Genomic DNA, 11999 nt, shown 5'->3' with positions numbered 1-11999 from the left:
CCGCGTCGGAAGCTGCACCTGCAGCCGCGGCTGCGCTGCGATCCGATCTGGACTCGCCATGGACGCTCCTCGTTTAAAAACGAACCCATAACAGTAGCACCACGACACGGATCGATGAAGCAAAGAAATGACCTTGTTCAATGACAAAAAAGGGTGACAAGCAGCAAGGAGACAGGCAGCGGGGCCGGTGACCTCCAGCCGGGAGCGCCTTTCGGGGGGACCCAGGGGAGAGGCGCGGAGGTCGCAGGTGCACGGAAACCCGCCGCGGGCTCCCGACATAGGACACCGCCCCGGGCTGATGGAAACCAAAAGGGCAGCATGGCAGCGCGCGTTCAGCTAGGGGCCGGAGGGAGGAGACCCCCCAACAAGACAAAGGCTGCAGCCGCGGGAGGCCTAAAGTGCGCGTGCGCTACGGAGCGCGCGTGCGCGCGGCTGTCCGCGCCGCGGCCCAAGACGTGGGGGAGGGGACTCGGGAGAGGAGTGAGCCGGGGGCCGTGGGCGGGCCGCTCTCGCGCGCCCCCTGGCGGCCGGAGGAGAAGGCGCCCGCGGAGGCCTCGCGGCCCGCCCCGCCCCTGGGGTGGCTCGTGCCCCCGCGGCTCGCGCCTGCGCCTCCGGTCGGGCTCGGGGACGCGCCCCCTCGCCCGCGCGCGCGCGCTCGCAGCCACCGCCACCCACCGGCTCCGGCACCAGCAGCAGCGCCGCCGCCGCTGCACACCGTCTGCACACCGCCAGCGCCGCCGCCTTCCCTCGGCTGCCCGCTGCAGTCCTCGCCGTCTGCCGACTACCAGGTAAGCGCCGGGACTCAGACACCCGCCTCCCGTGCGCTCCGCAAGCCGCCGCAGCCGGAGTTTAATGCCCACCTGCGGCGGGGGCTGGGGCCGGGCGGCGTGGACCGGGGCGCGTGTGTGTGCGTGCGCTTGTGTGGCTGGGGTCCCGGGCGGAGGCTGTGCCCGCAGGGTGGGGCGCGGATGGTGGCCTGGGGGAGGGGGCTGCGCTCTGTCCTCCATCGCAGCCTTTTGCCGCAATGGGCGTGTGTGTGTGTAGGGGGGAGTCCAATGACGACCCCCGAAACCGAACCTCAAATTCGACTTCTCTGCCGCTGTCTGCCGAGAACAAGACCCGGATCGGGTTCTCGAAAAGACGATGGCTCGCACACCTCCGTGCCCGCACCTCCCCGGCGGCGCCCTCCTCGCCGCCCCCTCCTCCGTCCGTTCCTCCTTCAGAAAGCCACAGGGGACATTTGGGGGCTGGGAGGAACCCGAGAGATGGGGAGGGGGCCAGGCGCTGTCATTCCAGCCGCCCTTCCCCCTGCGCGCGCCTGGCACGGGGACTCGGGCAGCGCCGCGCCCGCGGAGAAATGGTGCGCGGGTCCCCGCGGGGACGCCCTCCGAGGCAGGCGGCCCCGGGCCGTGCGACGTGGACGGACTGCGGGGCCGCGGCTCCCGGCTCGCGGGCGCGCACGGCCGCAGCCCTGCACAGCCGGGCGCGGGGGCTGCAGGTGCCTTTCGGGGCGGGTCCCTTTCTCTCGCTCTGCGCCGGGCGCTCCCTGCCGGAGGCGCGGGGCTGGCGCGCAGGGCTCGCCCCTCACTGCGGCAGTGGGTGTGGACCCGGGTGGGCGGCGGAGGGGGGAGCAGGCTGTGCCTCCTCCCACTCCCACCCCTCCCCCGTTTTTTCCCTGCCGAACGCGAGGTGCCATCTTTTTGCGGCTGTCACGTCTTTCTGTTCCCAAGCCGAGCCGGGTGGTCGGGCTCCGCGGAACGGGGCACGGACTGGCCTTGGGTGGGGGGACACCATCAGCCCCGAAATCGCGGCGTTTGGATGCTGCGGGAGTGAGCGCGGGGGTCGAGCACGCGGAATTTTCTTCGACAGCTCGCTGCTTTGTTCCTAGAGCTTACGTGATCCGTGCTCGCGGCCCCGTCTGGGGGTTTCTTCCATTCCACGAGGGCGTTTAGCCAAGACTCCTAGCCCCCTCGTTTCCCACCCTTTGTCGGCTCTTGGTGCTTGCCGGGGGTCCATGAGCCCTGGTCACGAGCCTCCGGGGCGCTGGTGGAACAGCCGCCACCCTTCCCGGAGGTCAGCCCCACGCGGGGGAAGCGCCCTCCCTGCCCAGGGGGGTGGGATTCGGGGTCTGGGCGCGCCGTGCCCCTCCCGAGGCTGCCAGCGTCCTGGGGGACACGCCCGCGCGGCTGTCCGGCGATGGGGGCGCGCTCGCCGCCGGCGTCTCTCCCGGCTTTACGCCCTGTTGCTACGCCAGGCTGGAGAATGTCAAGAGGGGGCGTGAGGTTCCCTCGGGCGCCACCGCCACACCCATTTTTTTCCAGACCCACCGAGCTAGCTGAGTGGGGAGTTGCCATGGGAACCGCACGCGTCCGGTGACGGACCCTGGCGGCGTCGCCCCGCCCCCTCCCCGCGGAAATTGGGGACCCAGGGCGGGCCTCGAGATGCGCGCGCTGGGGAGTCCCCCGTCCCTGACCTGTGGCTCTTTCTAATTAGTCCCCGGCGGCCGCAGCCACCCAGACAGGCGTCCCGGATGTATTTTATTATCTTGGCTGGGCTAATTAATATTGCTAAGTGCGAGATTTTCACTTAAGAGTCGGAGTTCGTCGCCGCATTTGGCAGTGAGACGGGGGTATGCGGCCACCTCCCGGGTGATGGCTTTCCGCTTTATTCCAGCGCTGGAAACTGGTGTGGGCGTGGGGCTCCGAGAGCGATGAGCGTGGTCGGGCCAGCTCGTCCGCGCAGGCCGCTCGGGTTCCGCTCCTTGGAACAGCCTGGCTGGGGTGGAGCGCCCGCAGGAGCCGCCCCGGACTGAGTCAAGCATCCTTTTCCCCCAGCCCTTCGCCCCTCGGCAGCGCTGGGGCGGCCCGGGAAAGGGGGAGCCCTTTGCAGCCCCTGGGGAGGAGAGGGAGCCCGGCAGGCACAACACCTTTAGCCCGGTGCCATGGTCCGAGATTTCGCTCCGTTTTGGGGGGCTTAATGGTGTCACCCCAGGACCTTGAGGGAATGCGCAGCGCCCAGCCCCCGCGGTGGTGCCTGGGGACACTCTCACCCCCGCCCCCTAACGGCTCCAGCAGCGGGGGGCTCTTTTCCCTCCCGGGAGACCCCGCTTACCCCCTGGTACTCAGGAACCTATAGCTCCAAGTCCTGGCCCAGTGCTGGCTCCCCCTTGGGACAGCGACACTGGCCGGCCCCTCCCCCACCCTGCCCCCTCCACGCCCATACTACGGTGGAAGAGAAATGTCTCTCCCGCTTGGCTGATTCTGAGCTGTGTTTTATGAATTTCCGGCCCCTCATCTCTAACCCACCCTCTGAGTACAGAAAGAAATGTGTGGCTGGCTGGAGGGGGAGAGGAGGGAAAGCCCCCCCCCAGGTCCACAGCCACTCATGACGCTAATCCACCCGCTGGCGTTTGCCTCCGTAACAGGTGTGTTTGGGGCAGTAGCCTGGCTTGGCTTGGGGTTCACCTTGGATGATTTGGGAGGGTTTGTTGGCTTTGCTGGGTGTTGGTGAGTGACAGTCGGTGAGTGACAGTCGGTGGCTTGTGTGTCCCTGCTGGCCCAGGCCTTCTCTGCACACGCCCACCACGGAAGGGTGTGGCTTTTAAGTGGTTTCTAGTATCAGGCTCTGCTCCCCAGATAGGAACAAAAGGGATGAATGCCCCTAGGACGCTGGGAGGAAACTTGGAGTGGGTTTGATTGAGCAGAGGTCGGGTTCATCCCAGCTGGAAAGAACCCCTGCTGCTGACCCCCGTGGCCTTGGAGTTCAGGGCCACCTGGAGAGGTGACAGGCCTGTGGCTCCCTTGGTGTAGGCTGACTTTTCCTTCCGGATTTTAACAGCGCCTGCGGCTCGTTTCCCGACATCGTGTTGTATTCCAGGTTCCCGCGGCTCTCAGCTCTCACGCCTGTGGCTTAAACAGTGCCACCGCTGTGTGCATAGACGCTTACTTCTCCAGCTGTGTCTGTGATCGTCCTTAACAGGCCTTCCTGGCCTGCCTTCCAGTGTTCAGTTAGCATCTTTCTTCTTGTGCTCCGCCCAAAGGATCAAAACCAAATGTGTCTTAAGGACCTGAGTGGAGCAAGACATGCGGGAGGTTCTGGCCCTTGTCCATTCAACAAGAAAGTGCGTGGAATACAGGGCAGATCGGCGCTTTCTTCAAGGTCCTGCATCAGAAAGATTTGGGGACAGACCAGCCCGGTTGGTCCCAGCTGGGACCAGATGGCAGCCAGACAGCTGCGTGTGCCCCGGAGCTGCAGCTCATGCCCCCTTCCCTGCCCCGCGCCTTCCCCCTTCCCCAGGGCAGCTCTGCCTGCTCACAGCCCCCAGCCTGGTCCCCTCAGCTCACCTTGCCATTTTGGGCAGAAGGTGAAGAAGTGCCCACCACCTGGGCGGGGCGGGGGGGAGGCCCCATGGGGCCACCCAGGAGGCCGCACCTGCTGGCCTGCAGGACATGGGGGCTGGGAAACCCCCACTGACTGCTCCTCCCCCACCACCCAGAGACCCCTCGGCCCCTCCACACCCTCCGAAATGCCCATCTGACCATCAGGAGCCCGGTGCTTCCCTGGGCAACCTGGAGCAGTGTTGTGGATGAGTGGAAGCAAAGACCCCAGCCGCTGGGCAGCGACAGGCAGGGAGCCGCCACTTCCCTGTAAAACCGAGGTTCTTACACGGCCACTGAGGCGTCCACAGGAACTCCTTATTTTCACACCTGGGGTGGGTGCACTGGTGTGGAGTGGTCAGGCCTGAAACTGGACCCCTCCCTGCAGGCCTGAGATACCCCGGCACTGTTGTGATTGACTCTCTGATTTTATCCTCTCCGCGTCCTCTAGGGGGCGCTGTTGTTGTCACCCTGCCACAGACAGGGAGCCCCAGCACAGAGAGGCTTAGACACTCCTGGACGGCCACACAGCCATTGAGTGCTGGAGCTGTCAATCTGACACTACCCCGCCCCCTTTCAGCCACACCTGGGTTCACTAGACCTTTGTGAGAATCCCAAGCACCAACCATGATATGGACCCAGTGGAATGTTCTGATTGCACAGACTCAACAAATGAATTTTTACAGGCGTCTGTGATTGGAGCATGGCCTGGGATAGGGTGAGAGAGCTGTGGAGTTAAAACTCCCAGTTTCTGATCTGCCCCAATGTGTGAAACAGAGAGATGCCCCCCGCCAGGAACCCTAAACCTTTCCCAGGGTCTCTGGATTGCTGTGTCATGGGAAAGCTGGAAATCAAGACTGGAGCGCTGAGACCTGGATTCAGCCCTGGTTGTCACTGATTTCTTTTTAGACTGCTATTTATTAATCCCACATTTCATTTTTCTGGAACTCACCCTCTTTTTTTAATATAAGATTTACTTATTTATTTGAAAGGCAGAGTTACAGAGAGGAAGAGAGAGAGAGAGGACTTCCTTCTCTGGTTCACTCCCCAAATAGCTGGAGCTGGGAAGCCAGGAATCTGGAGCTTCTTCCAGGTCTCCCATGTGGGTGCAGGGGCCCAAAGACTTGGGCCATCTTCTACTGCTTTCCCAGGCCATAGCAGAGAGCTGGATCAGAAGTGGAGCAGCTGGGACTTGAACCGGCGCCCATATGGGATGCCAGCACTGCAGGTGGCGGCTTTAACCACTAAGCCACAGCACTGGCCCCCGGTCACTGACATTTTAGGGACATCAGAGGCTCTATGCCTCTGAGGTTGAGCATTGGCACCCTGATGGGTATAACTCTGAGACCCTGGGTGTGTGTGGAGCAGGCTGGGCTCAGGCAAGCCCTTGTGGAAGGATCCCAGGTCTCCCTTGGCAGAGGTGGGCCCTGGAGGTATTGCCCCGCTCCTGGGGTGCAGACTCTGCAGTAAAGAAATACTCATGCTGTGGGCTGCAGGGCCGCCTGGGACCCCTCTGTCTCCGGGACACTCTGCAGTCCACACACACACGCACGCACACACGCACTGCTGGCCTGTCTTGTCCCCAGTGCCTTCTTAGACGGGCTGCTACCCTGTGCACCGGCCACCTCTGCCAGGCTGCCCCCCTGCCCAGATGGCGCCCATCCGAGTGTAGGAGGCTGCTAGCCCAGCGCGGGTGTGAAGCTTGTTGGGTTCTTTGGTTTGGAAACGCCCTGTCGGTGTGCAGGGCTTCAGGAAATACATACGCGGATGAGCTCCAGGTGGCGCATCTGGTGACGGTTTCCCTGCATTCGGGGATGTAGAAATTCGAACACCAGCTCAGTTAATCCCCAAGAAGCGTGCCTCAGCTATTCAAGGTAACGCTGTACGTGCCTTGAGGGCTACCGCTGTGTGGGTCCCCGGTGCAGGCCGGATGGGCCTTGGGGGGATGCAGACCCCAAGCCCCCTACTTGCTGTTGTGGGGATTCTGTGGAAGCCTCTGTTGTCTGGACCTTGGTGCGTGACAGTGCCGGGGTGAAGTGAGGTGACGCAGCACTCCCCAGGGCCGGGCACGAAGTAACCGCTCACAGTGGCGCCGTGGGCAGCGTCCTCTGGGCAGACGCTTGCAATCGCGTGCGTGGGCAGAGGTGTCGGCGATGCTGCTGGCACCAGGTGTAGCAGAGAAATTGCTGCGCTGAGCGGAGATCCAGCCGGAACGCGGCGTGGCTGTTTGGGTGGAGGCAGAGCCACTGGAAGTCGCGCCCGCTCATGTTCGGACGTGCCACGGGCAGGCAGGCTGATTTGTCATCCGTCGTCCTGCTCCGTCTTCTTCCTTCCTGAAACCCGCCCCCTGCCAGGAACAGACCACCCCAGCCCACCGTCGGAGGAGGGTGAGCGGGCTGCTGCCGCGGGGTCAGGGGGCAATCTCGTTCACTCACTGAGCGAGAAGTCTGCCAGGGCTGATGACGGCGGCGGTGGCAGTCACGGAAGGCGTGGAGGTGGAGGAGAGACTTGACGGCGGGGGAAATGTGCCAGTGGGCAGGCGGCTTCCAGATGGGCTGTTGGGAGTGTGTGGAGAAATGCTGGATGATGCAAACTCGCCCTGTACTAGGTCTCGGAATCTCAGGCACCTGCTAGCTTCGCTGTATATGAATTCATAAATCAGGCTTAAGAAGCCTTCTTGGGGGCCGGCACTGTGGTGCAGTGGGTGAAGCTGGCACCCCATATCGGAGCACTAGTTCTAGCGTGGCTGCCCCACTTCTGATCCAGCTCCCTACTTATGCACCTGGGAGCGCAGCAGGTGATGGCCCCGGTGGAAGACCAGGATGGAGCTCCAGGCTCCTGGCGTCAGCCTGGCCCAGCCCCAGTCATTGTGGCTATCTAGGGAGTGAACCAGCAGGTGCAAGTTCTCTCTCTCTCTGTCCCTTCCTCTCTCTCTCTGTAACTCTACCTTTCAAATAGATTTATTTATTTAAAAGTCAGAGTTACAGAGAGAGGGAGAGAGAAAGAACTTCATCCGCTGGTTTACTCCCCAGGGAGCCGCAATGACTGGGGCGGGGCCAGGCAGAAGCCAGGAGCTTCCTCCAGGTCTCCCACGTGGGTGCAGGGGCTTGGGCGCTTGGGCATCCTCTGCTGCTTTCCCAGGGGCATTAGCAGGGAGCTGGATTGGCAGCAGAGCAGCCGGGACACAAACCGGTGCCCATGTGGGATGCTGGCATTGCAGGTGGTGGCATTACCTGCTTCATCATGACACCAGCCCCAACTTAGCAGGTTTTTTTTTTTTTTTTTTTTTTTTTTTTTTTTTTTTTTTTTTTTTTTACAGGCAGAGTGGATAGTGAGAGAGAGAGACAGAGAGAAAGGTCTTCCTTTGCCGTTGGTTCACCCTCCAGTGGCCGCCACAGCTGGCGCGCTGGCAGGAGCCAGGTGCTTCTCCTGGTCTCCCATGGGGTGCAGGGCCCAAGCACTTGGGCCATCCTCCACTGCACTCCCGGGCCACAGCAGAGAGCTGGCCTGGAAGAGGGGCAACCGGGACAGAATCCGGCGCCCTGACCGGGACTAGAACCCGGTGTGCCGGCACCGCTAGGTGGAGGATTAGCCTATTGAGCCGTGGCGCCGACCAACTTAGCAGTTTTTAAGTCACTATATCAAAAATCATAAAAGTGATGGGTGTATTTTAGACGCTTTACTCTGACTTAAACCATATCCGTGTGCCTCTGTTGCCCAGCTTTGGCCGGGAGCAGCCTTCTGCTGCTGCTCGGGGCAGCTGGCTGCAAGCCCTCCTTGTCTATTTTGCCCACACTGACTCATCTAGGGCTTTGGAGTTTGGCCCTAGTTTTGGATGTATACTGTGGAGCTGTCTAAGTGCAGAGAACCTGGAAGGTTGTCCTGTGCATTTTGTGGCCTGTGAACATCCTATTGATGCTTCTCACCTTCATGAGGTCTTTCCAAAGCATTCGAGTCCATTTTCCATCAGCTGATGATGTTGAGAGCCCAGCTCTCGCTTCGTAGTCCATCGGCTTGCGGCTGAAGTTATGTGACGGTCCCGCAGGGTTTCTGGACAGCACAGGTGACCTTCAGTGAGTGCCTGGTGGAGGCAGGAGGCGGTAACGCCAGGCCCTGGGGACCCCAGCCCCTCCTGTCTGCAGAGCTTCATTGCTTGTCCTCACTGGGCCGGCCTGGGTGGCAGGAGAGAGCCCACAGGGGGACTTGGGAGCTGAGTCCTCCCTCTGCCTATCTTTTTATTTTTTTAAAGAATTATTTATTTGAAAGAGTTACAGAGAGACGTAGAGACAGAGAGAGGTCTTCTATCCGCTGGTTTGCTCCCCAAATGGCCACAAAGGCCAGAGCTGAGCTGATCTGAAGCCAGGAGCCAGGAGCTTCTTCTGGGTCTTCCCATGCGGGTGCAGAGGCCCATGTACTTGGGCCATCTTCTACTACTTTCCCAGACCACAGCAGAGAGCTGGATTGGAAGTGGAGCAGCCGGGACTCGAACTGGTGCCCATATGGGATGCAGCACTGTAGTCTGGGGATTCAACCTGCTGTGCCACAGCGCCAGCCCCCACCTGTCTTTTTGTTACTTATCTTCAAGACACAGCACTAGGAAGCCGTCCACACAGAATCGCAATGAGGGGGCTTTACAGAAATGGCCCCATCAGACTCTAATGTAAATCCATTTACTCTGCTAAGTCCCTGAAGGAGAGAGTTTCAGATCCAGGTCCAGCAGCTTATAAGCGGCTGTAAGTCAGGAGTAAACCTGAAGCTGCTGACGGCGGGTCGCTGACGGCCTCCCTCCGGCCCTGTGCCCGCTGTGCTACACTGAGGCGTGGAGACGAGAGGGACGTAAGTGACGTGGGGTCCCAGCTGCTGGGTTTCCGTCCAGCTCTGGCCCAGTCTTCTTTCCCTGGGGAGACTAGGACCTGGGTCGCGGTTCTGCCCTGCAGAGTCCCCGTGACACCCAGGTATCCGAAGGCCCTGGTGCGTCGCTGCCAGTCACGCGGGCTGCAGCCAGCCCCTGATGAAGGAGGTGGTGCCGGGAAGGACCAATGCATGGAACCAGGGGACAGGACCCTTCCCGGGGTGCGGGCCGACTCTCCACAGAATTGGATCAAGCTGAGCGTAGACAGAGCTGTCCTGGGTCAAGTCCAGCTTTGCCACTGACGTTCAGGGCATTTCAGGCATGCTTGTTGCCAGCTGTTCCTAGTGGACAGTGGCACCTGTCTGTCGTCCTTATCATGCCCCCTCCAAAGACCCTGAGAGGGGGAGTGAGGGCATGGGAGGTCCCATGGAACAGGGTCTGCGTTCACTCCTGGCTCCAGTTCCCTCCTAAAGCAGACGCTGGTGGTGGCTCGAGCGACAGGGTCCCTGCTCCCCACATGGGAGACACAGACTGAGTCCCAGCTTTCTGTCCCCAGGCCAGCCCTGGCCATTGCCAGCATTTAGGGAGTGAACCAGAAGATGCAGGCTCTTTTTCCGTCTCCCTCTGTCTCAAATAAAGTTTTTTAGAAGGGATGTATTAGGACCGGCGCCACAGCTCACTAGGCTAATCCTCTGCCTGCGGCACCGGCACCCTGGGTTCTAGTCCCGGTTGGGGCGCCGGTTCTGTCCCGGTTGCTCCTCTTCCAGGCCAGCTCTCTGCTGTGGCCCGGGAGGGCAGTGGAGGATGGCCCAAGTGCTTGGGCCCTACACCCCATGGGAGACTGGGAAGAAACACCTGGCTCCTGGCTTCGGATCGCTTGCAGTGCGCTGGCGGTAGCCACCATTTGGGGCTGAACCAATGGAAGGGAGACCTCTCTCTCTCTCTCTCTCTCTCTCTCTCTCTCTCTCTCTCTCACTAACTCTGCCTGTCAAAAAAAAAAAAAAAAAAAAAAAAGAATGTATTGGAAGATCAAAAATCTAAGGCCAAACGCCTAAGGGAAGGTTACTGCTGAAGAACTGCTGTGGTTACCTGTATAAAAAGCACGTGTGTGCGTGAACGTTCACGCCTCATTTGACGTGTGTCTGCATTTTCTTTTTTTTGTATTGGGTTTGCTGAGCAGCTTTCGGCTTTGGTGCCGATCGTGCGTCAGAGTTGAGGTCCATCCCTAGGCAGGCCACGCAGTGGTTGTGGATGACAGTGACAGCGTCTGTGGCTTCCCACTCCCCTGGGCGCGTGAGCACTGTGGCGCAGCCTGCACGTGAACTGGTCCCTCTCAAAGCTGCTTGTCAGGCAGCAGCCCTCCGCTGCCCACTTTCTGTCCTGACCACAAGGACAAGGGGAATTGGACACACTGGCCCCAGCCCACTGCTCAGCCTGCTGCCACCCCCCGGTGAGGCCAGCTTGGAGACGAAGCGTTTCTCAGAAGGTCCCTGAGTCCCACTGAGTCCTGGCGGGCTGTTCTCCGGCTGTTCTCCGTAAACCCGGCTGGCAGCCCCTGGGGTCGTCCTCGGGGATGACCGCGTCCCAGGTTCCCTGCTATGGCGCTGAAGACGCCGATCTCTCTGGGGTGTCCTTGCGGGCTGAGCAGATGGAGATGTGTCCGTTTCAGCGATTAATCACGAACCGATGTTGGGTGGCTGGTGGGAAACACAGACACAGAAGCTCAGGAGGGAGGATTTTATGTTGTACGTTGACAATTTAAGATGAGGGAAAAAAAAAAAAACTTTGAAAAGATCTGGCTGTTTGTTGCAGGCAGGCCGCCCTCCAGAGCGAGCCGGCCTCTGTTGTCATCGGCTGTTTGAGCTCTCCAGCCCTGAGTTGAATTATGAACTTCCCAATTATCAACCAGGAGATTTCTGGTAAAGATGATTCCTGGACCTCGGGGTTTCTGTCTGTGCCACGGGGATTCTGTGGTCTCTCTCCAGGGGTCCCGGAGGCCCTCCTCTACTGGGGAGTCCTGGAGCTGAGTTAAAAGGGCCAGCGAGAATTCCCGGGAGTGTCTCAGAGACCAGCGCTGCAGAGAGGGGGAGGCTTTGGGGGCCGCAGCGAGGGTCCTGATCTGGCCTCTGGGGGCCAAGGGGAGCCTGACCCTGAGTGATAGAGCAGCGGCCACCCCACGCCTGAGCTCAGCCAGACGGTACAGCGCATCCCGGGCGCGGGCGCGGCCAGCAGGGCCTGTGCCCGGCCTGCACGGTGCCCTTCTTTGGAGGCCGGTGATCCAGGTGATGGGGAGGGGTGGGCGTGGCCGCGGCAGGTTCCGGCTTCTCTGCAAAGGGACTGGGACTTCCTCCTTGGCTGTGTTGTGGCCCTAGGATGGAATTTGCTGGCAGCTTTTCTGTTTTCTCAGGATTTTCTGTTTCTTCCCCGTCAGACAAGGACTCGGGACAAAATGTGGTGTTATAATCGTGGCCGGGGCGGCCCCTCCCACCGCTCAGAGCAGTGCATCATGAAACAGTGATTAAGTTCTACAGATGAGGCTTTCATGGCGTCATTTTCTGGTGGCTGCTTGGTGGCCCGGCGGCTCAGGGGGCCGGGCCCAGCTTACCCACCTCCCCCGTGAGCCTGAGGTTTCTGTGCCCATGGATGGTGGGAAGGAGGCTGGCTGGTAGCGGGCCCTGGGCACTACCACGTGGTCAGGCCTGAGCCCAGGTCCTGGGGGTCCAGGGGCCCCACAGCATGGCCTGCTCCCCTCTGCTAGGGTGGCTGGCGTC

The 11999-nt window shown here is 61.0% G+C and overlaps 1 protein-coding gene across 32 annotated transcripts in view; it reads left to right on the top strand.

The window, feature by feature from the left end:
* Nucleotides 1-605: 605 nt before the first annotated feature.
* MAPT (microtubule associated protein tau) overlaps nucleotides 606-11999 on the top strand; it is an 81809-nt gene continuing 70415 nt past the window's right edge. For 17 of the 32 annotated variants that reach the window (XM_089316889.1, XM_089316886.1, XM_089316884.1 and 14 more), the window contains exon 1: nucleotides 649-788. The gene's annotated coding sequence lies outside the window, so the exon portion shown is untranslated. Of the gene's footprint in view, nucleotides 789-11999 lie in introns of all 32 variants that reach the window. The other 15 variants (XR_016223556.1, XM_051825022.3, XM_051825021.3 and 12 more) reach the window with 4 other exon arrangements.

This window comes from Oryctolagus cuniculus, chromosome 17, assembly GCF_051225735.1.
Source record: "Oryctolagus cuniculus isolate XC-2025 breed Fujian yellow rabbit chromosome 17, ASM5122573v1, whole genome shotgun sequence".
NCBI lineage: Eukaryota > Metazoa > Chordata > Mammalia > Lagomorpha > Leporidae > Oryctolagus > Oryctolagus cuniculus.
This window is presented reverse-complemented; position numbering and strand designations above follow the sequence as displayed.